The 26672-nt window shown below is 45.2% G+C and overlaps 1 protein-coding gene and 2 pseudogenes across 1 annotated transcript in view; all 3 read right to left on the reverse strand.

Annotated features, from left to right (window-relative positions):
- Nucleotides 1-26672, reverse strand: part of LOC126108225 (uncharacterized) — a 927355-nt gene that overhangs the window by 434424 nt on the left and 466259 nt on the right. The gene's annotated exons all lie outside the window — the stretch shown is intronic.
- Nucleotides 22712-22829, reverse strand: LOC126109063 (5S ribosomal RNA; annotated as a pseudogene).
- LOC126109045 (5S ribosomal RNA) lies at nt 24761-24878 on the reverse strand (annotated as a pseudogene).

Raw genomic sequence — 26672 nt, forward strand, 5'->3', positions numbered from 1 at the left:
TCAGCTCGAATAGCTACATTATTTAAATATTAAATTCTTCAACTATATGCTAATTAGCACATATCTAACCACCAGTGATTATGAAAAATGCACATCTTCTTGTTTCTAATTACATATTGCGCACATTGCAAAGATAAATTCTTATGTGTCGATATTTTAGAAAAGATTATTAATAAACAATGCTTGAATTTAAAAGAAAGATTACGGAATTATTAACATTTTTTAATAAAAATCGGTATTTAAGAATCAGTATTATCTCTTATAAAATGTTGATAACTAAGAATTTAGATTTTCAACGAAAACTGTAATTTTATGTGTGCTTTGTCATCACAAATAAGATGATGTGCTTTTTTTTCAGAGAAAATGGTGATAAGACGTGTTAATTAGCATATTTATTTCATGAAGTCTTAATTTTAATTATCTAGATGTTCCTACTGAATCAAAAAAAAAAATAAAAATGAAAAGTGAGAGCACAGTGAAATTCGATTCAGCGATCCACTGATTGCCCGATTACCATTCTCTGGCGCTACCGCGTGAACCATACGGCTCATTGTGAGCTATAAATCCTCGGAAATATTCAGTCGAGTTTGTCGACAATTTCTGAGAGTTGCATCGAAGAGCTTTGGTGGACTGATATTTGAATTCTGAACTTCGTGTTGTATAAATGTAAAAAAAAAAAAAAAAAATTACAAAAATTTCCACGCGGCCTCCTAGTGAATGAAGGACAGTGTAAATCTTTTCTCCTCCTGCTGCTGTATTTATGACAGCTACAGACGCTTTGCAGTTGCAATAGATGGTTGACGACAGGCCCCATAGGGCAGTAAATGAACTCTGAGACGTTCGTCAGTCTACCAGCTGTTTACTGAAGCTGTCTACAATACCAGTTCGATTTTACACAGAGTACGCGAAGGAACTTGCCCGCCTTCTTGCAGCGGTGTACCGTAGGTCTCTAGAAGAGGTAGCGTTCCAAAGAATTGGAAAAGGGCACAGGTCATTTTCAAGAAGGGACGTCGAACAGATGTGCAGAACTATACACCTATATCTCTAACGTCGATCAGTTGTAGAATTTTGGAACACGTATTACGTTCGAGTATAATGACTTCTCTGGAGACTAGAAATCTACCCTGTAGGAATCAGCGTGGGTTTCGAAACAGACGATCGCGTGAAACCCAGCTCGCGCTATTCGTCCACGAGACTCAGAGGGCCATAGACACGGGTTCCCAGGTAGATGCCGTGTTTCTTGACTTCCGCAAGGCGTTCGATACAGTTCCCCACAGTCGTTGAATGAACAAAATAAGAGCATATGGACTATCAGACCAATTGTGTGATTGGATTGAGGAGTTCCTAGATAACAGGACGCAGCATGTCATTCTCAATGGAGAGAATTCTTCCGAAGTAAGAGGGATTTCAAGTGTGCCGCAGGGGAGTGTCGTAGGACCGTTGCTATTCACATTATACGTACATTACCTTGTGGATGGAAGTTCACTGAGGCTTTTTGCGGATGATGCTGTGGTATATAGAAAGGTTGTAACAATGGAAAATTGTACTGAAATGCAGGAGGATCTGCAGCGAATTGACGCATGGTGCAGGGAATGGCAACTGAATCTCAATGTAGACAAGTGTAATGTGCTGCGAATACATAGAAAGAAAGATCTCTTATCATTTAGCTACAATATGGCAGGTCAGCAACTAGAAGCAGTTAATTACAAAAATTATCTGGGAGTACACATTACGAGTGATTTAATATGGAATGATCATATAATGTTGATCGTCGGTAAAGCAGATGCCAGGCTGAGATTCATTGGAAGAATCCTAAGGAAATGCAATCCGAAAACAAAGGAAGTAGGTTACAGTACGCTTGTTCGCCCACTGCTCGAATGCTGCTCAGCAGTGTGGGATCCGTACCAGATAGGGTTGATAGAAGAGGTAGAGAAGATCCAACGGAGAGCAGCGCGCTTCGTTACAGCATAATTTAGTAATCGCGAAAGCGTTACGGAGATGATAGATAAACTCCAGTGGAAGACTCTGCAGGGGAGACGCTCAGAAGCTCGGTACAGCCTTTTGTCGAAGTTTCGAGAACATACCTTCACCGAAGAGTCCAGCAGTATATTGCTCCCTCCTTCGTATATCTCGCGAAGAGACCTTGAGGATAAAATCAGAAAGACTAGAGCCCACGCAGATGCATACCGACAATCTTTCTTTCCACGAACAATACGAGACTGGAATAGAAGGGAGAACTACTCAAGGTACCCTCCGCCACAGACCGTCAGGTGAATTGCGGAGTATGGATGTAGATGTAGATGAGGTTGACACGACAAATTATCGTTATTACACACGTTTTCTTTGTCAATGGCTAGTTACCACAGAATGTGATCCCATAAGACATTTGTGAATGAAAATAGGAAAAGCATGACAATATATCGGTGAAAGAAAAAAATACAAAAATGTTTCGGGAAGGTAGGAATACGGTAATACGGATCAGTAATGAAATGAATAGGAAGTGCAGGGCAGTCTACGCGAAATGAAGCAGGAAAGATGTGAAAAAGTCGAAAAAGAAGTAACTGTCTAGAACATCTACATCTACATTTACATTTATACTCCGCAAGCCACCCAACGGTGTGTGGCGGAGGGCACTTTACGTGCCACTGTCATTACCTCCCTTTCCTGTTCCACTCGCGTATGGTTCGCGGGAAGAACGACTGTCTGAAACCCTCTGTGCGCGCCCTAATCTCTCTAATTTTACATTCGTGATCTCCTCGGGACGTATAAGTAGGGGGAAGCAATATATTCGATACCTCATCCAGAAACGCACCCCGCTACACCGCGATGCAGAGCGCCTCTCTTGCAGAGTCTGCCACTTGAGTTTGTTAAACATCTCCGTAACGCTATCACGGTTACCAAATAACCCTGTGACGAAACGCGCCGCTCTTCTTTGGATCTTCTCTATCTCCTCCGTCAACCCGACCTGGTACGGATCCCACACTGTTGAGCAATACTCAAGTATAGGTCGAACGAGTGTTTTGTAAGCCACCTCCTTTGTTGATGGACTACGTTTTCTAAGGACTGTCCCAATGAATCTCAACCTGGTACCCACCTTACCGACAACTAATTTTATATGATCATTCCACTTCAAATCGTTCCGCACGCATACTCCCAGATATTTTACAGAAGTAACTGCTACCAGTGTTTGTTCCGCTATAATATAATCATACAATAAAGGATCCTTCTTTCTATGTATTCGCAATACATTACATTTGTCTATGTTAAGGGTCAGTTGCCACTCCCTGTACCAAGTGTCTATCCGCTGCAGATCTTCCTGCATTTCGCTACAATTTTCTAATGCTGCAACTTCTCTGTATACTACAGCATCATCCGCGAAAAGCCGCATGGAACTTCCGACACTATCTACTAGGTCATTTATATATATTGTGAAAAGCAATGGTCCCATAACACTCCCCTGTGGCACGCCAGAGGTTACTTTAATGTCTGTAGACGTCTCTCCGTTGATAACAACATGCTGTGTTCTGTCTGCTAAAAACTCTTCAATCCAGCCACACAGCTGGTCTGATATTCCGTAGGCTCTTACTTTGTTTATCAGGCGACAGTGCGGAACTGTATCGAACGCCTTCCGGAAGTCAAGAAAAATAGCATCTACCTGGGAGCCTGTATCTAATATTTTCTGGGTCTCATGAACAAATAAAGCGAGTTGGGTCTCACACGACCGCTGTTTCCGGAATCCATGTTGATTCCTACATAGTAGATTCTGAGTTTCCAAAAACGACATGATACTCGAGCAAAACACATGTTCTAAAATTCTACAACAGATCGACGTCAGAGATATAGGTCTATAGTTTTGCGCATCTGCTCGACGACCCTTCTTGAAGACTGGGACTACCTGTGCTCTTTTCCAATCATTTGGAACCTTCTGTTCCTCTAGAGACTTGCGGTACACGGCTGTTAGAAGGCTGACTCAGCATTTACAAAACTCGAAACGATCTTCGGTGACATTAAAAGCAAGGTGGTGCCATTAACAGAGCAATGGGCATTCCACTGTTAAACGCTGGTGAGAGAGCGGACAGGCAGAAAGAGTGTATTGGAGGCCTATACCACGGGCAGCACAGGTCTGATGTGATAGAAGATGAAACAGGAGTCGATAGGGAAGAGATAGAATAGCTAGATATTATTCAGCAGCGGAGTGTGCGCTGATATGAAACTTCCTGGCAGATTAAAACTGTGTGCCGGACCGATACTCGAACTCGGGACCTTTGCCTTTCGCGGGCAAGTGCTCTACCAACTGAGCTACCCAAGCACGACTCACGCCCCGTCCTCAGAGCTCAAGTTTCGTATCAGCGCACACTCCGCTGCACTCTAATTAAAATTCAGATAATATGATCAGCTGATGATATTGCTATACCCTGTAAATGTGAAGAAGAGATACAAGATCTGCTGAATGGAATGACCAGTCTAATGAGTACAGAATGTAGGCTGAAAGAAAACTGGAAAAAGACACAAGTATTGAGAAATAGCAAACGTGAGAACAGCGAGAAACTGTGTTGCTGACTTCAACGCAAGACACCTTGAGGAACGCCATTTCGAACAGTGGCCGAAACGTCGAAGAATTTTAGATATCGACAGCGTGGTCAAACACCCAGAAGAATTATATTGACAGCAATTGCATTTAATCAAGTTTCTTGCAACACTGATGTTTGAAGGTATTTTTAAAAGATCTAACTGTATAATTATAAAATAATTGTAAAACATGTACAGGGCTATTACAAATAATTGAAGCGACTTCATAAATTCACTGTAGCTCCATTCATTGACATATGGTCACGACACACTACAGATACGTAGAAAAACTCATAAAGTTTTGTTCGGCTGAAGCCGCACTTCAGGTTTCTGCCGCCAGAGCGCTCGAGAGCGCAGTGAGACAAAATGGAGACAGGAGCCGAGAAAGCGTATGTCGTGCTTGAAATGCACTCACATCAGTCAGTCATAACAGCGCAACGGCACTTCAAGACGAAGTTCGACAAAGATCCACCAACTGCTAACTCCATTCGGCCATGGTATGCGCAGTTTAAAGCTTCTGGATGCCTCTGTAAGGGGAAATCAACGGGTCGGCCTGCAGTGAGCGAAGAAACGGTTGAACGCGTGCGGGCAAGTTTCACGCGTAGCCCGCGGAAAATTGGCTCATGCCACAACTGGAGACCGACAGCGCCGACTTCATCTTTCAACAGGATGGTGCTCCACCGCACTTCCATCACGATGTTCGGCATTTCTTAAACAGGAGATTGGAAAACCGATGGATCGGTCGTGGTGGAGATCACGATCAGCAATTCATGTCATGGCCTCCACGCTCTCCCGACTTAACCCCGTGCGATTTCTTTCTGTGGGGTTATGTGAAAGATTCAGTGTTTAAACTTCCTCTACCAAGAAACGTGCCAGAACTGCGAGCTCGCATCAGCGATGCTTTCGAACTCATCGGTGGGGACATGCTGCGCCGAGTGTGGGAGGAACTCGATTATCGGCTTGATGTCTGCCGAATCACTAAAGGGGCACATATCGAACATTTGTGAATGCCTAAAACAACTTTTTGAGTTTTTGTATGTGTGTGCAAAGCATTGTGAAAATATCTCAAATAATAAAGTTATTGTAGAGCTGTGAAATCGCTTCAATCATTTGTAATAACCCTGTACATACACTATGTACACTATATACAGCTTTGTTTCCTTTACTAATATAAAATTGGGATAAATATGTAACAGGACAACAACGGATAATCAGCTATTTAATAATGAAAATGTACATTAATATTAAGCGGATATACAAGCTCCAGAAAATGCGACAAAGCGAAAAATAATATTTAACTGCGGAGTATTGGGTATTTACAGAAGCTGTTTTTAAGTCAGGTGCAGTCTCATAATAACGGAATTGGCACTGGTAACAGTACAGGGTTCTACCATTGAAGTGGTGATTTTGCAACATGAGGCTGTTATATAATTTTTGTTCTAAAGGACGTTGTTACTGCCAGAACTTTCGACTACAATTTCCTCGGAATGAGCGACAAACAAAACGCCTTCAACACTGTTTTGTCAGTAACGCGTCTTGGTCCACATTACAATGGCGATTTTTGTCTTAAAGTTCACTGATCGTGTTGGTGGTCCACGCTAAATACACACAGTCTGAGACTGACAACAGCTATATTCTACAAGCGTGCATCCCACGAAATGTTTCGGCAACTGGGTAAAAATTGTCCGCAGCCGTTTCCTTGCCACGCGTTTTTTTTTAATTTCTACTGCCCATACACACTCTCCGGTTCAGTTGGAAAAATACAACCCTTCTGACTTTCTTGTGCTGGTGGCACTCTTTGAGTCCTGAGACATGTTTGATGCAGCTCTCCATGCTACTCTATCCTGTGCAAGCTTCTTCATCTCCCAGTACCTACTGCAGCCTACATCCTTCTGAATCTGCTTAGTGTATTCATCTCTTGGTCTCCCTCTACGATTTTTACCCTCCACGCTGCCCTCCAATACTAAATTGGTGATTCCTTGATGCCCCAGAACATGTCCTACCAACCAATTCCTACTTCTAGTTAAGTTGTGCCACAAATTTCTTTTTTCCTCCAATTCGGGTCAGTATGTCCTACTTAGTTTTACTCACTACGAGGTGACAAAAGGCATGGTGTGACGTCTCCTGGTAAGTCCTAGAAAAATTAAATTAATCCGATACCACACGTGTAACGTGAAGTGTAAAGAAAGCACGAAACAGACTATTTATGCCGATAAAACGACTGATAACTAAGAAATCTACAATTCATTAATACCAATTTTTTGTGTTAAAAATGTTAACAAAAATGTTTTGTTTATTTATAGACGCAATCACATTCTTATGACACAGTCATAACCGGTTTTGGCCATACAATGACCAGATTCTATAACAATACAAAAAAGAAATTATATTAAAACCTAAATATAAGTGCAATATTTAACCGAGCTTATTAGTAATCTACTGAATTTATGCGAAATACATATAGTTCAGATCTAAAGGCGGCATACATCGAACATAGGTTCATGCGTTGTCAAACCAGCTATAAAATGTAAAACCCCGGTCTTATATAGATATAAAAATTTTGTCAGATTTTGTTCCAACTCATACAGAGCTAGTCTGACAACGCATGAACCTGTGTTCAATGTATGCCGCCTTTAGATATGAACTAGACGTTTTTCGCATAATCTCAGTAGATTACTAATAAGCCTAGCTAAATATTGCACTTATTTTTAGGTTAGAATATAAATTTTCTTTTGTATTGTTACAGAATCTGAAGATGGTCATTGTACGGCCGAAACCGGTTATGACTCTGTCATAAGAATGTGATTGCGTCTATAAATAAACAAAAATTTTTTATAAAATAATCATTCACTAACTCCATTGACAAAATGTCGTTTTTTCCACAAAAAAAAAGTTAATAAAACGTACTTTTGTATTAAAGAGTAATTACACAATGTAAAGACATTTTATCTCATTAAGGTTAGAAAGACTTGATTCAGAGATCGACTACTACATTTGTCTTTGCTGTTGGAGAATTAAGTCGCTTACATGTTCAGACCCATGAAGTAGCTGTTGTACGTATTTTCTGTTACAATATATGGTAAAAAGTGAATTTTCCCTCTTCTTATTCAAAACCTCCCCCCACCCCCCACCCCTGCCCCTCCTGTGGAAATATTTGAAGTGAGTTCTGTAAAAGATTGCCCATATGGCTTTCTTTTGTCGTAATTGCGCACAGGCGGCCATTAAGTAGACTTTGATTAAAATATTAAATATATCAGGTCCTCAACTTAACGTAATAAATACTTACACTGATAATAATTTTCAGGCACTAATATTCGTAAAATTAATTTTATCAGAATTTTTACGGAATTGCATGGATAGTAGGCAACAACTGTGCACAGGCGGCCATTGCGTGGAACTTGATTAAAATATGAAATATAAGGCCCTCGAGTTAACATAATAAATACTTTGAATACTGATAATAATTTTCAAGCACTAATATTTGGAAAGTTCATTTTACCAGAATTTTTACGGATTTGCTTCATGATATCTTTGAGTTTGTAGTTAAATTTATTTCTGTCAAGGAAATTCTTAATCTAAAATGAGGCCAGTGTGATAGCTATGAAACTATTTGTCGTGAGTGCAAATCCTTTCGCAACGTAGGTAGTTTTATCAGCACTCTCTTTGCAACCAACTAATTTAAGGGGCAGTAACAGTTATAATTTCACACTACTTGTGACTATCTTTCAGCTAGCCGCGAGTTGGGATAACGTACTTAAACAATTACAAGCATAACTGTACCCATTTTTACTAACATTTGCGTATGTGTAGGAACCTTTTTCTTGATTATGGTCGGCGTATATGTAAGCCGCATTTACGACCGTGCAGAATTATACGCGACGGCAAAAGCGTATTAAATATCCTTTACCTATGTCCCAAAAATCGCGACCATATCTTTCATTAAAATCAAAACACTTTATGGGATACTTCCTAATATCGGGCAACAGCCTTACCGCAGTGGATCCACCGGTTCCCGTGAGATCACCGAAGTCAAGCGCTGCCGGGCGTGGCCGGCGCTTGGATGGGTGACCATCCAGCCGCCGTGCGCTGTCGCCATTTTTCGGGGTGCACTCTGCCTCGTGATGCCAATTGAGGAGCTACTCGACCGAATAGTAGCGGCTCCGGTCAAAGAAAACCATCTTAACGACCGGGAGAGTGGTGTGCTGACCACACGCCCCTCCTATACGCATCCTCACCTTAGGATGACACGGCGGTCGGATGGTCCCGATGGGCCACTTGTGGCCTGAAGACGGAGTGCTTTTCCTTAATAATGAGCCGGACCTGCTTTTGCCCGATGTAGTGTAGCAAATCCACGTTGTATCGACTCAGCAGATCGAAGTCACCTCCAGAAATACGAGGTGCATTCAAGTTCTAAGACCTCCGATTTTTTTCCTCTGGACTGGAAAGAGATAGAAACATGCGCATTGTTTTAAAATGAGGCCGCGTTCATTGTCAATACGTCCCAGAGATGGCAGCACCGTATGGCAGATGGAATTTTACCGCCAAAGGCGAGAATGAGAACTGTTTTAAATACTTAAAATGGCGACGTTTTCCTTACTTGAACAGCGTGCAATCATTCGTTTTCTGAACTTGCGTGGTGTGAAACCAATTGAAATTCATCGACAGTTGAAGGAGACATGTGGTGATGGAGTTATGGATGTGTCGAAAGTGCGTTCGTGGGTGCGACAGTTTAATGAAGGCAGAACATCGTGTGACGACAAACCGAAACAACCTCGGGCTCGCACAAGCCGGTCTGACGACACAATCCAGAAAGTGGAGAGAATTGTTTTGGGGGATCGCCAAATGACTGTTGAACAGATCGCCTCCAGAGTTGGCATTTCTGTGGGTTCTGTGCACACGATCCTGCACGACGACCTGAAAATGCGAAAAGTGTCATCCAGGTGGGTGCCACGAATGCTGACGGACGACCACACGGCTGCCCTTGTGGCACGTTGCCGAGCAATGTTGACGCGCAACGACAGCACGAATGGGACTTTCTTTTCGTCGGTTGTGACAATGGATGAGACGTGGATGCCATTTTTCAATCCAGAAACAAAGCGCCAGTCAGCTCAATGGAAGCACACAGATTCACCGCCATCAAAAAAATTTCGGGTAACCGCCAGTGCTGAAAAAATGATGGTGTCCACGTTCTGGGACAGCGAGGGCGTAATCCTTACCCATTGCGTTCCAGAGGGTACTACGGTAACAGGTGCATCCTACGAAAATGTTTTGAAGAACAAATTCCTTCCTGCACTGCAACAAAAACGTCCGGGAAGGGCTGCGTGTGTGCTGTTTCACCAAGGCAACGCACCCGCACATCGAGCTAACGTTACGCAACAGTTTCTTCGTGATAACAACTTTGAAGTGATTCCTCGTGCTCCCTACTACTCACCTGACCTGGCTCCTAGTGACTTTTGGCTTTTTCCAGCAATGAAAGACACTCTCCGTGGCCGCACATTCACCAGCCGTGCTGCTATTGCCTCAGCGATTGTCCAGTGGTCAAAACAGACTCATAAAGAAGCCTTCGCCGCTGCCATGGAATCATGGCGTCAGCGTTGTGAAAAATGTGTACGTCTGCAGGGCGATTACGTCGAAAAATAACGCCAGTTTCATCGATTTCGGGTGAGTGGTTAATTAGAAAAAAAAATCGGAGGCCTTAGAACTTGAATGCACCTCGTACTCAGCCATGCTGCCTGTCTCTAAAGCCGTCTATAACGGCAAAAGTGTTCTCGGTGCAGGATATTGTGCACGAACTCTCTCGATTACGTCCCATAAATGTTCGATGGGATTCATGTCGGGCGATCTGGGTGGCCAGATCATTCATTCGAATTATCCAGAATGTTCTTCAAACTAATGGCAAACGACTGTTACCGGTTGACATGATTTCATCGTTTGGGAACAGGATGTCCATGAATGATTGCATGTAGTCTCCAGATACTCAGCATAGCCCTTTCAAGTCAACGGTCAGTTCAGTTGGACCAGAGGACTCCGTCCACTTCTTGTGAACACAGCCCACACAATTACGGAACCATCACCAGCTTGCACAGTGCTTTGTTGACAACTTGGGATCTCCGCCACACTCGAACCCTGCCATTAATTATCATGCGGTCTAACGCACAGCTTCCTGGATTGAGAAGGAGCGCCTGGTCCCCGGCACTACTTGTGTAGACGTGTGGTGAGCCCGCCAGTCTGTGGATGGTTTTTAGGCGGTTTTCCATCTGCCTTGGCGAATGCTGGTTGGTTCCCCTTATTCCGCCTCAGCTGCACTATGTCGGCGATTGCTGCACAAACAAGTTCTCCATGTACGCGTACACCAGCATTACTCTACCACGTAAACATAGGGGTTACACTTGTCTGGTGTGAGACGTTCCCTGGGGGGTCCACCGGGGGCCGAACCGCACAATAACCCTGAAAGAGTGGTTCGGTGTGGGGCGGCGGAGGGCTGAAGTGGACTGCGGTAGCCGTCGTGGGGTTGTCGACCACTGTCGCTGCGGCGGGGACGGAGCCTCTCCGTCGTTTCTAGGCCCCCGGTTAACATACAATACGAGGGGGGACCCAAAATAAACCGGATTGTTGTCATAAAAAATTTACTGATGAACCTTTTTACTTCAGTCACCTTCAAAATACTCTCCATTACATGCGATGCACTTGTCAAGTCTCTTTTCCCACTGTTGGAAGCATGTTTGGAACTCTTCAAGTTTGATATTGTCCAGTGCTCTTTGCGAAGCTGTTTTTACCGCCTCCACATCGTCATAACGCTCCCCGTTTTGCGGTTTTTTTCATTCGTGGAAACAGGAAAAAGTCGCACGGGGCTAGGTCCGGCGAATACGGAGCGTGGGGAACGACAGACCACCTCTGAGATGCCAAATAGTGGGTCACTCGTAAGGCCGTGTGTGCTGGAGCGTTGTCGTGATGGAAAAACCTGTCACCTGACCGCCAAAGTTCCGGGCGTTTCCTCCTCATATCCTCTCGCAGACGCCTTAAAACATCCAAGGAAAAGTGCTGGCTAACAGTCTGGCCAGGGGGTACGAATTCCCGATGCACAATTCCACGAACATAAAAAAAAGACAGTTATCATCGTCTTCACATTTTGACCTCACTTGCCTCGCTTTTTTTGGTCTGGGAGAGTTGGGAGTCCTCCACTGGCTTGACGCTTGCTTGGTTTCTGGGTCATACCCGTAACACGAACTCTCATCCCCTGTAATGACTTTGTTCAAGGATTTTGGATCACGTGCAATCTCTGTTTTCAAGTCCTGACACACATTCATTCGGATGGTTTTTTGCTCCTGTGTGAGAAGGCGCGGAGCAAGTTTAGCAGCAACACGTCTCGTGTGCAAATCCTCACTCAAAATCCGCTGACACGAGCTCCAACTGATTCCTGTCTCTGCTGAAATTTGGTCGATCGTTTGGCGACGATCCTCGTTGATCTTTTGGCGGACCTTTTCAATGTTCTCCTCATTTCGCGATGTTGAAGGGAACGAGCTCGGCCTTCAACACACATCTCACCACGTTTAAAGCGCCCAAACAATTCGAAAACCTGTGTGCGGCTCATAGCGTCCTCCTGGAAAGCTTCCTGAAGCATTTGGTGTGTCTCCGTTGCAGTTTTTTTTTAAGCAAGAACCAAAATTTCACACGCACTCTTTGTTCTTTTAAAGTTGCCATAACGACTTCGCAGAGGTAACCCGCCAATAGTCAGAGAAACACAATTAGTCCAGTCAAATAGCAGATATTCCTTGCAAAAGGTGGGGTAGAAGAGTTAATTTTTTCAAACTCGTTCATATGGTTGGAAAGATTAGAAAACCGAGTTTTGCCAACAAAATTTCGCTTGAGAAAACTTTCTGCAGTCAAAGAACTTGGAAAAATTCGGCCTTTTTTCAGTTTTTTCAAAATGTCTCAGTTTTCTTGCTCCTATCGCTTTAACGTCTAGTTTCTTTTTTAAAGAGCATAACATTCTCTACAAATTTGATTCTTGCCATTTTTTTCTAGTCCCAATATCTAAGGTGCTACAGCGCCTCAAGAAATACCAATTTTTCAAATGGTTCAAATGGCTCTGAGCACTATGGGACTTAACATCTGTGGTCATCAGTCCCCTAGAACTTAGAACTACTTAAACCTAACTAATCTAAGGACATCACACACAGCCATGCCCGAGGCAGGATTCGAACCTGCGACCGTAGCGGTCACGCAGTTCCAGACTAGAGCGCCTAGAACCGCACGGCCACATCGGCCGGCGCCAATTTTTCAAATTTTGAGCATACACAAATAACGTGTTCAAAAATTAGGTAATTTGCCACTTTGCTCGAATTTTGAGAAATTGGCATTTTTTGACACGCTGTAGCTCCTTAGATACTGGGAGTAGAAAAAAATGGTAAGAATCATATTTGTACAGAATTTTGTGCTCTTTAAAAAAGAAAATAGACGTCAAAGCGATAGGAGCAAATGAAAGTGAGATATTTTGAAAAAAAACTGAAAAAAGTCCGAAATTTTCGAAGGTTTTTGACTGCAGAAAGTTTTTTCAAGAGAAATTTTGTTGGCAACTTGGTTTTCTAACCTTTCCAACAATATGAACGAGTTAAAAAAATAAAATCTTCTGCCCCACCTTTTGCAAGGTACAGGCTTTTTTTCTGACAGTTTCACTGGACTAAATACCACACCTGCACGTTCAGCTCTACACTGACGCCGTCTGCACAGCTGTTTCATGAAGGTCTCTACTAACACCATCTAGCGTGAGAACCCTGCACTACGTCTACGAGTGGCAGCGCCCCCGGAGACCGGTTTCTTTTGGGTCCCCCGTCGTACAATACCATTAACTCTTACCAAATGAAATCGGGACTCATCTGACAAGGCTACGGTCTTCCAGTCGTCTAGGGTCCAACCAATATGGTGACAGAAGCCCAGGAGAGGCGCTGCAAGGGATGTCGTGCTCTTAAGAAAGTCACTTGCATCGGTCATCTGCTACAGTAGCTCACTAAAGCCAAATTTTTCCGCACTGTCCTAACGGATACGTTCCTCGTACATCCCGCATCGATTTCTGCGGTTATTTCACGCAGTGTTGCTTGTCTGTTAGCACTGACAACTCAGTGGAAACGCCGCTGCTCTGGGTCGTTAAGTGAAGTCCGTCGGCCATTGTGTTGCCCGTGGTGAGAGGTAATGCCTTATATTTGGTGTTCTCGGCACACTTTTGACACTGTGGATCTCGCACTATTGAATTCCCCAACGATTTCCAAATTCCAATGTCCCATGCGTCTAGCTACAACAACCACTCCGCGTTCAAAGCTTGTTAATTCCCATCGTGTGGCCCTAACCACCTAACGAGGGAACCTCCCCATCGCACCCCCCTCAGATTTAGTTGTAAGTTGGCACAATGGATAGGCCTTGAAAAACTGAACACAGGTCAATCGAGAAAACAGGAAGAAGTTGTGTGGAACTATGAAAAAAATATGCACAATATACAAACTGAGTAGTCGATGCGCAACATAAGCAACATCACAGGCACTTACGAGCCAAGGAGCCCCGGGTCCCGTGGTTAGAATGAGCGGCTGCAGAACGAGAGGTCCTTGGTTCAATTCCACTCTCAAGTGAAATGTTTAATTTTTAATTTTCAGACAATTATCAAAGTTCAGGCACTCACACGTAATCAACTTCGCTCTCCAAAACTCCAGGACATGTTCAGATTTCCTTGGACATATGCAGGATTTGACGGTCTATGCACGGAAAGTTTTGAAAACGTTAAACAGGGAAAGCAGTGCGACTGTGAAACTGTTGCATTCATTTGTTGCAATTTATGTGTCAAACTCTTATGTTTTCATCACTTTTTTGGGAGTGATTATCACATCCACAAGAACACCTAAATCGGGCAAGGTAGAAGAATCTTTTTACCCATTCGCCAAGTGTACGAGTTAGGTGGGTCGACAACATATTCCTGTCATGTGACGCACATGCCGTCACCAGTGTCGTATAGAATATATCAGACGTGTTTTCCTGTGGAGGAATCGGTTGACCTATGACCTTGCGATCAAATGTTTTCGGTTCCCATTGGAGAGGCACGTCCTTTCGTCTACTAATCGCACGGTTTTCCGGTGCGGTCGCAAAACATATACACTAAAATTATTACAGTGAACAGAGACGTCAATGAACGAACGGCAGATCATAACTTTGCGAAAATAAAGAAAGAAAAATTTTTCACTGAAGGGAAGACTTGAACCAAAGACCTGTCGTACCGCACTTGCTCACGCTATCCACGGGACCACGGCGCTTTTAAGCTCACGTTTTCCTGTGATGTTGCATATCTTGCAGATGGACTACTCAGTTTGTATATTTTGCTTATTTTTTTCATAGTTCCACACAACTTCTTCCTGTTTTCTCGATTGATCTGTGTTCAGTTTTTCAAGGCCTATCCACTGTGCCAACTTATAACTAAATCTGAGGGGGATGCGATGGGGAGGTTCCCTTGTAAGTACAAATGACAGCTTGGCTATTGCCCTGCCGTTTTATACCTTGTGTACGTGATACCCGCCATTGTTTATGTGCATATCAGCGTCCCATGGCTTCTATCATTTCAAAGTACTCTCCCCATCCAATCATCGGCATTCGTCTGTAGTACCACATTTCAAAAGACTGAATTGTGCTCGTGTCTGAACTATTTATCGTCACGTTTCACTTCCGTGTGTAAGTAATGGGTCTAGTGACCCGATTTTGGCGATTAAGGGCTATCAAGAGCAGGTTTGTTTACAGTCTTAGTGGTTCAAATGGCTCTGAGCACTACGGGACTTAACATCTGAGGTCATCAGTCCCCTAGAACTTAGAACTCCTTAAACCTAACTAACCTAACGACATCACACACCACCATGCCCGAGACAGGATAAGAACCTGCGACCGTAGCTGTCTCGCGGTTCCGGACTGAAGCGCCTAGAACCGCACGGCCACCGCACAGTCTTGGTGCTATGGAGTCTTGTTCACCGGTACTTTTCACATTTGCTCACGGTAATGAACACAGAAAATCAAAATGTTGTTGGTGGGGTTGGTTGCATAGGGTGACACTTTTAGCCGCTCACCAGTATACAGGGTGAGTTCCTGACCATTTTACAAACTTTCAGCGACGATGGAGAAGAAAAATGTATCAATTTGACGTAAGTGTCCGTGTATCGGAAACTAACGAGTCGAAAGTTATGAGCGAAAACCGTTCCGATATCTCTGACTGTGGAATATGTGTATTGGTAATGTCGTTACTAAGAATGTAGGGGAGGTAACTTCCAGAGGTGGTGGTAGTATGGACCGAAACAAATGAAAAGGGCTCTAAAACAGGTACTGAAAACTTATGAGCACACGTTCATCTTGCGTAGGATGAAACACATCTCTTCTACTGAAGACGTCCCCATAACTCTTTTTAAACGTATGCCCTTCGGAGCCCTTGTTTAGTGAACAGTTTTTTCTTACTTTAGTCGCTACAACCGTGTAAAACCAAAGAGCCTGAAGTAGAAGAGATGTGTTTCGGAGTACTGAAGATGAACAAGTATGCATTCAAGACACCTTTTCCGTGTTGTTTTCGTGTGTCCTACCGCCTCTGAAAGTTGCATACCCTTCGGACTTAGCAACAACACTACCGCCACATGTATTCCACTTTCAGAAGTATCAGAACCAATTTCGTTTGTTAACTTTCGACTCTGTCAGTTTTCAAACAAGGGTCTCTTACATGCAACTGATACATTCATATTTCTCCATTGTCTCTGAAAGTTTGTAACCTCATCACGGAATCACCGTTATATTCCTGTAGCATGACGCAAAGTAATTCGACTACAATTCTTTACCCGTGTTTTACTTTTTCCGAATACCATATTAATAACCTATTTTCAAGACACTATTCTTCCCATTTCCCGTGGTCGAAAAGATGTACAAATAATCAGTCACACGAAATTCAATTATAAATTAAAAATTAACTCTCTTATTATTTCCAGCACGCAGAATTAAATATCCTGTAATCCCATCACCGAATTGCACTCTTCAGTAGTTTTCTCGTAAGGGTATTTCAAAATGCTTGAAGTCCCATGCTGCGTGTAAAAAAGACAGATATAGTCTTACATCCCCCGTTCCCCTGTACAATAGTGCTACTCCGTGCCGTGGTACGTAAGACAGTATTCCTAGAAAACGCTGCCTGCTATAGAATGCTGAAAGCAACTATTGTGTGTGATACTTCCCTCGCGAGCGTTTTAGCACAATGGATGCAACATCTCATTAATCTTCATTTTCGCCCCCACAACTGTCGCGGATAATTCACGTTCTTGCTCGCGCGTTGGCTACGTACGTTACAGTTCAATAGCTCTAGACATGAACGGGCGATTTGCAGACTTTAAAAGATAATAGAGTGTTGCTTTGCAGTTAACAAGCAAATGAGTCTATTCACAGGGGTGCTTATAATGAGCAGGGCGGGCATAAATCGGCATTCGAATTAGTGAGCTCGCACGCAGGAGCAACCATACAGAAACTGCATGGTGGTTATCTACATCTACATCTACACAGGTACACCACAAGACACAGTAAGGTGCATGTCGGATAGTGTATCACTACTTGTCATTCCACTTGCGAACAGAGCGAAGGAAAACGACTGTCTATATGCCTCCGTATGAGACCTAATTTCTCGTATCTTATCTTTGTGGCGCTTACATGCAGTGTATGTTGGCAGCAATAGAATCGTTTGGCAGGCAGCTTCAAACTTTCTGAATGATGTTTCCGAAAAGAACGCCGCCTTCCCTCCAGGGATTCCCATTCGAGTTGCCAAACCATCTCTGTAACACGCGTTTTCTTCGAATCTACCAGTAACAAATCCAATAGCCCGCCTCTGAATTGGTTCACTGTCTTCCTTAAATCCGACCTGGTACAGGTCCCAAACTCTCGAGCAATACTCGAGAACTGGTCGCACTAGCACCCTATGTGTGGTTCCATCACTCCCGACCTGGTACGGTGCCCAAACTCTCGAACAGTACTGAAGAACTGGTCGCAGTAGCGTCCTATGTGTGGTTCCATCAACCTGACCTGGTACGGATCCCAAACTCTCTAGCAGTACTCAAGAACTGGTCGCACTAGCGTCCTATGTGTGTTTCCTTCAATCCGACCTGGTACGGATACCAAACTCTCGAGCAGTACTCAAGAACTGGTCGGATTGGCGTCCTATGTGTGGTTCCTTCAATCCGACCTGGTACAGATCCCAAACTCTGGAGCAGTACTCAAGAACTGGTCGCACCAGCGTCCTATGTGTGGTTCCTTCAATCCGATCTGGTACGGATCCCAAACTCTCGAGCAGTACTCAAGAACTGGTCGGATTGGCGTCCTATGTGTGGTTCCTTCAATCCGACCTGGTACAGATCCCAAACTCTGGAGCAGTACTCAAGAACTGGTCGCAGCAGCGTCCTATGTGTGGTTCCTTCAATCCGATCTGGTACGGATCCCAAACTCTGGAGCAGTACTCAAGAACTGGTCGCACCAGCGTCCTATGTGTGGTTCCTTCAATCCGACCTGGTACGGATCCCAAACTCTGGAGCAGTACTCAAGAACTGGTCGCACTAGCGTCCTATGTGTGGTTCCTTCAATCCGACCTGGTATGGATCCCAAACTCTGGAGCAGTACTCAAGAACTGGTCGCACCAGCGTTCTATGTGTGGTTCCTTCAATCCGACCTGGTACGGATCCCAAACTCTGGAGCAGTACTCAAGAACTGGTCGCACTAGCGTCCTATGTGTGGTTCCTTCAATCCGACCTGGTATGGATCCCAAACTCTGGAGCAGTACTCAAGAACTGGTCGCACCAGCGTCCTATGTGTGGTTCCTTCAATCCGATCTGGTACGGATCCCAAACTCTCGAGCAGTACTCAAGAACTGGTCGGATTGGCGTCCTATGTGTGGTTCCTTCAATCCGACCTGGTACAGATCCCAAACTCTGGAGCAGTACTCAAGAACTGGTCGCACCAGCGTCCTATGTGTGGTTCCTTCAATCCGACCTGGTACGGATCCCAAACTCTGGAGCAGTACTCAAGAACTGGTCGCACTAGCGTCCTATGTGTGGTTCCTTCAATCCGACCTGGTATGGATCCCAAAGACTCCAGCACCACTGAAGAATAGGTCGCACCATAGTCCAATATTAGGTCTCCTTTACAGGTGAACACTTTCCCAAAATTCTCCCAATAAACCGAAGTCGATCATTCACGTTTCCTATCACAGTTCTCACATGATCTTTCCACCTCATATCGCTTTGTAACGCTACACCGAGATTTTTAAACGACTTGACTGCATCAAGCAGGACAGTAGTAATACTGTATACGAGAAATTACAGGTTTCATCTTCCTACTGACCAGCATTAACTTAGATTTTTCCACATTTAGGGTTAGCTGCCATTCATCGCACCAACTGGAAAATTTGTCTAAGTCGTATTTTATGTTCCTACAGTCACTCAATCTCGACACCTTACCCTACACCAACACCTTTGTGAACATATCATTTCTGAGAACGCACGCTGTTACAGCGTGATTACCTATAAATACCACATTAATGCAATAAATACTCAAAATTATGTCCGTCACCCTCAATGCATTTGGCAATACGAGTAACGACATTCCTCTCAACAGCGAATAGTTTGCCTTCCTTAATGTTCGCACATGCATTGACAATGCGCTGCCGCATGTTGTCAGGCGTTGTCGGTGGATCACGCTAGCAACTATCCTTCAACTTTCCCCACAGAAAGAAATCCGGCGACGTCACGGTGAACGTGCGAGCCACAGTATGGTGCTTCGACGACCAATCCACCTGTCATGAAATATGCTATTCAATACCGCTTCAACCGCACGCCAGCTATGTGCCGGACATCCATCATGTTGGAAGTACATCGCCATTCTGTCATGGAGTGAAAAATATTGTAGTAACATCGGTAGAACATTATATAGGAAATCAGCATACATTGCACCATTTAGATTGCCATCGATAAAATGGAGGCCAATTATCCTTCCTCCCATAATGCCGCACCATACATTAACCCGCCAAGGTCGCTGATGTTCCACTTGTCGCAGCCATCGTGGATTTTCCGTTGCCGAATAGTGCCTATTATGTCGGTTTACGTTACCGCTGTTGAATGACGCTGCGTCGCTAAATAGAACGCGTGCAAAAAAACCTGTCATCGTCCCGTAATTTCTCTTGTGCCCAGTGGTAGAACTGTACACGACGTTCAAAGTCGTCGTCATGCAATCCCTGGTGCATAGAAATATGGTACGGTTGCAATCGATGTTGGTGTAGCGTTCTCAACACCGACGTTTTTGAGATTCCCGATTCTCGCGCAGTTTGTCTGCTACTGTTGTACGGATTAGCCGCGACAGCTGCTAAACACCTACTTGGGCATCATCATTTGTTGCAGGTCGTGGTTGACGTTTCACATGTGGCTCAACACTTCCTGTTTCCTTAAATAACGTAACTATCCGGCGTATGGTCCGGACACTTGGATGATGTCGTCCAGGATACCGACCAGCATACATAGCACACGCCTGTTGGGCATTTTGATCACAACAGCCATACGTCAACACGATATCGACCTTTTCCCAGTTGGTAAACGGTCCATTTTAACACGGGTAATGTATCACGAAGCAAATACCGTCCGCACTGGTGGAATGTTACGTGATACCACGTACTTGTACGTTTATGACTATTACAGCGCCATCTATCACAAAGCATCTATCACAAGGCGTTCGATACAGTTCCCCACAGTTGTTTAATGAACAAAGTAAGAGCATATGGACTATCAGACCAATTGTGTGATTGGATTGAGGAGTTCCTAGATAACAGGACGCAGCATGTTATTCTCAATGGAGAGAGGTCTTCCGAAGTAAGAGTGATTTCAGGTGTGCCGCAGGGGAGTGTCATAGGACCGTTGCTATTCACAATATACATAAATGACCTGATGGATGACATCGGAAGTTCACTGAGGCTTTTTGCAGATGACGCTGTGGTGTATCGAGAGGTTGTAACAATGGAAAATTGTACTGAAATGCAGGAGGATCTGCAGCGAATTGACGCCTGGTGCAGGGAATGGCAATTGAATCTCAATGTAGACAAGTGTAATGTGCTGCGAATACACAGAAAGATAGATCCTTTATCATTTAGCTACAAAATAGCAGGTCAGCAACTGGAAGCAGTTAATACCATAAATTATCTGGGAGTACGCATTAGGAGTGATTTAAAATGGAATGATCATATAATGTTGATCGTCGGTAAAGCAGATGCCAGACTGAGATTCATTGGAAGAATCCTAAGGAAATGCAATCCGAAAACAAAGGAAGTAGGGTACAGTACGCTTGTTCGCCCACTGCTTGAATACTGCTCAGCGGTGTGGGATCCGTACCAGATAGGGTTGATACAAGACATAGAGAAGATCCAACGGAGAGCAGCGCGCTTCGTTACAGGACCATTTAGTAATCGCGAAAGCGTTACGGAGATGATAGATAAACTCCAGTGGAAGACTCTGCAGGAGAGACGCTCAGTAGCTCGGTACAGGCTTTTGTCAAAGTTTCGAGAACATACCATCACCGAAGAGTCAAGCAGTATATCTCGCGAAGAGATGAGGATAAAATCAGAGAGATTAGAGCCCGCACAGAGGCATGCCAACAATCCTTCTTTCCACGAACAATACGAGACTGGAACAGAAGGGAGAATCGATAGTGGTACTGAAGGTACCCTCCGCCACACACCGTCAGGTGGCTTGCGGAGTATGGATGTAGATGTAGAAAGCGAAAAATGTGGTCCAACTAAAACATTCATATTTCTTTACGTACTACGCGAATATGTAATAAAAAATGGATGCTCCCATTTAAAAAAAAACCTAGTTGATATCCGTTTGACCTACGGCAGCGCCATCTAGCGGGGCAACCATAGCGCCATCTGGTTTCGCACTTCAAGCTAGACGAGTTTCGTTCTTTGTAGTTTTTTCGTTTGACGCTTATTTCGTGAGACATTTGGCCCGGTCACTATCAATGGACCACCCTGTATAAGGTGCGACGACTAAAAATCAGTTCGTTCTCCCTGGACGCACGCCACGTCCGATCGCTTCCGGGAATCCCAAATGGCGAAAAAGGGTTTCATGGGTGAGTGACGCTACGCTAGTAGCGTGAACTAGCTGGCAGTTCGGGTCGTATGGGAAGTGTGCTCGGATGACCGACTGTGTCTAAGCGACCGCTCGCGTTAAGTAGGAGATCCGGATTTGGGTTCCGATCCAGCACAAATTGTCATCTGTTGCCACTGGTTCATTTCAAATCCCAAATATGGCTAACGTCTTTGGAAACATTTAAAAAGCATATTACATCATTTTTCTAGTTTCAGTGCATATACTGCAATAACTTGCATAATACATTTTTATCGAGTTTTTCTGTGCAATGAATTACGCTAGAAATGCAGAACATTAATAATTTCGCGAATTTCGTTGCAGTCTATACACGTAATACACGCTCAAGTGCCCTAGTGCGGCTTAGCAGATGGCGGCAGAAGTCAATGTTCGTTAATGATGATGATGTTTGGTTTGTGGGGTGCTCAACTGCGCGGTTATCAGCACTCATACAAAGTCCCAATCTTTACACAGTCCAGCCCCGCCATGTTAACGATGATGAAAACACAAGCACCCAGTGCCTGGGCAGATAAAATCTCCAACACGCCCGAGAATCGAGCACGCTATACCGTGATCCAGAGGCAACAACACTACCCACTAGACCACCAACAGCGGACATGCACTCTTTTAGCTAAAACATTATTACCACCGGCTTAATAGCTTGTTTGCCCGTCTTTGGAACGAAACACCACTGATTCTCCGTATCAGGGATCCGACATTTCGTTGGTAGGTTTGTCGAGGTATGTGGCATCTACGCACAGATCATGTAAGAAGCACACCGTCTTCAGGCCACGAGTGGCCGACCGGGACCATCCGACCGCCGTGTCATCCTCAGTGGAGGATGCGGATAGGAGGGGCGTGTGGTCAGCACACCGCTCTCCCGGTCGTTATGATGGTATTCTTGACCGAAGCCGCTGCTATTCGGTCGAGTAGCTCCTCAATTGGCATCACGAGGCTGAGTGCACCCCGAAAAATGGTAACAGCGCATGGCGGCCCGGATGGTCACCCATCCAAGTGCCGACCACGCCCGACAGCGCTTAACTTCGGTGATCTCACGTGAACCGGTGTATTCACTGCGGCAAGGTCGTTGCCCACATACTAGACCTACACTTGGAATTACGGTGTGGGGAGCGATATCGTATGACAGCAGGAACCTCTGGTGGTTACCTCACGCACCCAGACACCAAAACTGTACGTCAGTCTGGTGATTCGACCTTTTGTGCCACCATTGATGAACAGCATTCCTGGGGGATCTTTGAGAGTATGCGACAGAACTGCGTACGCAGTTGCAATACATGCTCTCAGACTGGCGGTTGTCGCTTTGTACAATTACTGTCAGCTACGTTGTTGTTACGTGATGTACGTTGAGCACATCCATAACACAATAAATGTCCGTTTCCGACCATTGGTTCCCTGTCTCAATATAATCAGTTCTGAACCCCTTATCACCTGTTTCAATTTTACCTAAAAGATTTAAGGTTGGAACTTAAATAGTGGCAACTACTTATTCACAACAGATACACGTTTGCCCCTGTTACTGTTCTTCGAAGTGGTCACCAGCGTTGTGTAGAACCCGTTCCCAGCGATGTGGAAGGCGTAGTATACAGCTAGCAGAACCTGTTCCGTTGATGGTGCGAATGGAGCGGTCTACTGCCTGTCGAATCTCCGGAACAGTTCTGAAGCGAATGCCATGAACTGGTTCCGTCATCTTCGGAACCAAGTCAAAGTCCCGGGGACTAAGTCCGGGGAGTATGGTGGATGGTACAGTACTTCCCAGTCCCATCGGCCGAACAGAGCAGCCACAGCTTGCGCTGTATGCGCCCGCGCATTGTCGTGCAAAATGATTGGTCGGTTGCGCAGAAAGTGTCGCCACTTCTTTCCAAAGCTGTTCGTTTTTGCAGCATCACCCGCGACCAGCTTTGCGAAAGAAGCCGCGACACTTTCTGTACAACCCACCCATCATTTTGCACGACAATGCGCGGGCACATACTGCGCAAGCTGTGGCTGCTCTGTTCGGCCGATGGGACTGGGAATAGCTTCAGCGCATATACTGCAAATACCTTGCATAATAGCACCTTTAATCGATTTTTCTTTGCAATCAATTACGTCAGAAGCGCAGAACATTACGAATTTCGCGAATTTTGTTAGATTCTATACACTTAGTACACGCTCAAGTGCCCTAGTGCGGCTTAACAGATGTCGGCAGAAGTCAGTATTCAATGATGATGATGATGATTGGTTTGTGGGGTCCTCAACTGCGCCTTTGTCAGCACCCATACAAAGTCCCAATCTTTACACAGTCCAGTCTCCCCATGTTAACGATTGATAAGGACAACACAAACAGCCAGTCCCTGGACACAGAAAATCTCCAACACGGCCGGGAATCGAACCCGGAATACCGTGATCCGGAGGCAGCAACGCTAGCCACCAGACCACGAACTGTGGACATGCACTAATGACCCAAAACATTACGACCACCGGCTTAATAAATTGCTTCCCGTCTTTGGAACGAAGTACACCATTGATTCGGCGTATCAGGTTCTAATGGTTCAAATGGCTCTGAGCACTATGGGACACAACTTCTGAGGTCATTAGTCCCCTAGAACTTAGAACTAGTTAAACCTAACTAACCAAAGGACATCACAAACATCCATGCCCGAGGCAGGATTCGAACCTGCGACCGTAGCGGTCTTGCGGTTCCAGACTGCAGCGCCTTTAACCGCACGGCCACTTCGGCCGGCGGCGTATCAGGGATCCGACAGTTCGTTGGTAGGTTTGTGGAGGTATCTGGCTCTAGATGTCTACACACGTATCATGTAAAAAGCACTCCGTCTTCAGGCCACGAGTGGCCGACCAGGACCATCCGACCGCCGTGTCATCCTCAGTTGAGGATTCGGATAAGAGAGGAGTGGGGTCAGCACACCCCTCTCCCGGTCGTAAGATGGTATTCTTGACCGAAGCCGCTACTATTCGGTCGAGTAGCTCCTCAATTGGCTTCACGAGGCTGAGTGCACCCCGGAAAATGGCAACAGCACATGGCGGTTTGGACGGTCACCCATCCAAGTGCCGACCACGCCCGGCAGCGCTTAACTTCGGTGATCTCACGGGAACCGGTGTAGGCACTGCGGCAAGGCCGTTGCCCACATATCATGTAATCCGGTTAATAACGGGCCGCTTATCTGTGTACGTGGTGATGGCGTCGCATAGGATTTACATCAGGCGAATTTCGTCGCCTAGACATCAACGTGAGTTCACTATAACGCTCCACACACCACTGTATCACGGATCGTAGGCGGCGCCACCGCACGTCACGTGGCGTCGATGTGCAGCTATCTCTGGCTATCGTCTGTTCTCTCGATTGCAGGCAATCGATTGTCACGTGATTGATGCAACGTCGACCGCCATATCTTATCCAATTTTAATCCTTCTTCTTTACGATTAAAATTGTATTGATGTTTGTGGATTTCAATTGCCTCTCTATACATACGTGTATAATAGTGCGACGTCCTCGCTAGCACGCTTGTTCCACAAAATTTTATTTCGTGATCTCTATCCTTAAGAACATGTTCCGCTACTGCCGATTTGTCGATATGTCCCAAGCGACAGAGATAGCTGCACATCGACGCCACGTGACGTGTGGTGGCGCCTCCTACGATCTCCATATAAGCGGCGGCCCCAGCTCCTAGCAGCTCCCCCTCCCCCTTCACTTTTCCTCTCCTTCCCCCCCCCCTTTTTCCCGTCATCTGACCAGTTTCCCCCACCTGCTCTCGGGTGTGGTATGTTGTATTTGTGCCAACTTTTAGCGCAGTGTTTAAGTGAGTGTTCGGTGTTGTGCGTCCTTCCACAGTGTTGCGAACGAAAATCGTGCTGTCGCTGGGTGTGCTTTTTATATCTCTTGCGAACAGAACCCAGACTGTCGCCGTGTTTTTTTAATTGTCTGTCTGTTGTTTTTCTGCTTCCTGTGTGTTTTATTAGCTTCATCGACCCTGTGTTTTATGTTTTATGCTCCAGAATTTTCTGCCATTTTTGCCTTTAAGTCACCGCTTTTATCGCCAACTGTTATTATTTTTTATTATCTTGATCTTTTTAAAACAACTTCTGTAGGCTGAAGAGCGGCGTAATAAGCTGCTGCCAGCCCGCCCCCTTTAGGGGGAATCGAAACCCAATAAAGGAAAAAAAAAAAAAACTCCTAGCAGCCAGTCGTCGACTCACCTCGGAAGATGTTCTCCGTAGTTGAGAACGAAACGTCAGGGAGAAGAAGTTCTACAGATCGACCACGGCAACTTAGCCGGGAAGAGTTTACTGATGAAGACGCCGGCCGTGAAAGCCTATATGGAATGGTTCACTGTATCACGGTTCTGGTTCCGAGACACGGACAGCTGTACTGCTGAAAGATGACGTCGTCCCCGGGAAAATCACGCATGTAGGGATACAGGTGTTGGCAGCTGAAAGCGTGTCTACGATTACTACCACATGTCTGATGCGAGCGCAGGAGAATCTCTCTCGTAGCTTAAGACAGCTCCCACCAGCTCCGTGGCGCACTGCACGTTTCGAGCCGCCGTTCACCTCGATAGCGGCGTTTGTGGAGACGACCAGCGACGCAGTGTAGCAAAGATGTGATTCACCTGAAGAACCGACACGTTTTCATTGATCGACGGTCGGCTCCCGTGCCGACTGCAATCGCAGCTGACGGTGTCGTGGGGTCAACATACACTCCTGGAAATGGAAAAAAGAACACATTGACACCGGTGTGTCAGACCCACCATACTTGCTCCGGACACTGCGAGAGGGCTGTACAAGCAATGATCACAAGCACGGCGCAGCGGACACACCAGGAACCGCGGTGTTGGCCGTCGAATGGCGCTAGCTGCGCAGCATTTGTGCACCGCCGCCGTCAGTGTCAGCCAGTTCGCCGACGCATACGGAGCTCCATCG

Source organism: Schistocerca cancellata, chromosome 11 (assembly GCF_023864275.1).
Source record: "Schistocerca cancellata isolate TAMUIC-IGC-003103 chromosome 11, iqSchCanc2.1, whole genome shotgun sequence".
NCBI classification, from domain to species: Eukaryota; Metazoa; Arthropoda; class Insecta; order Orthoptera; family Acrididae; genus Schistocerca; species Schistocerca cancellata.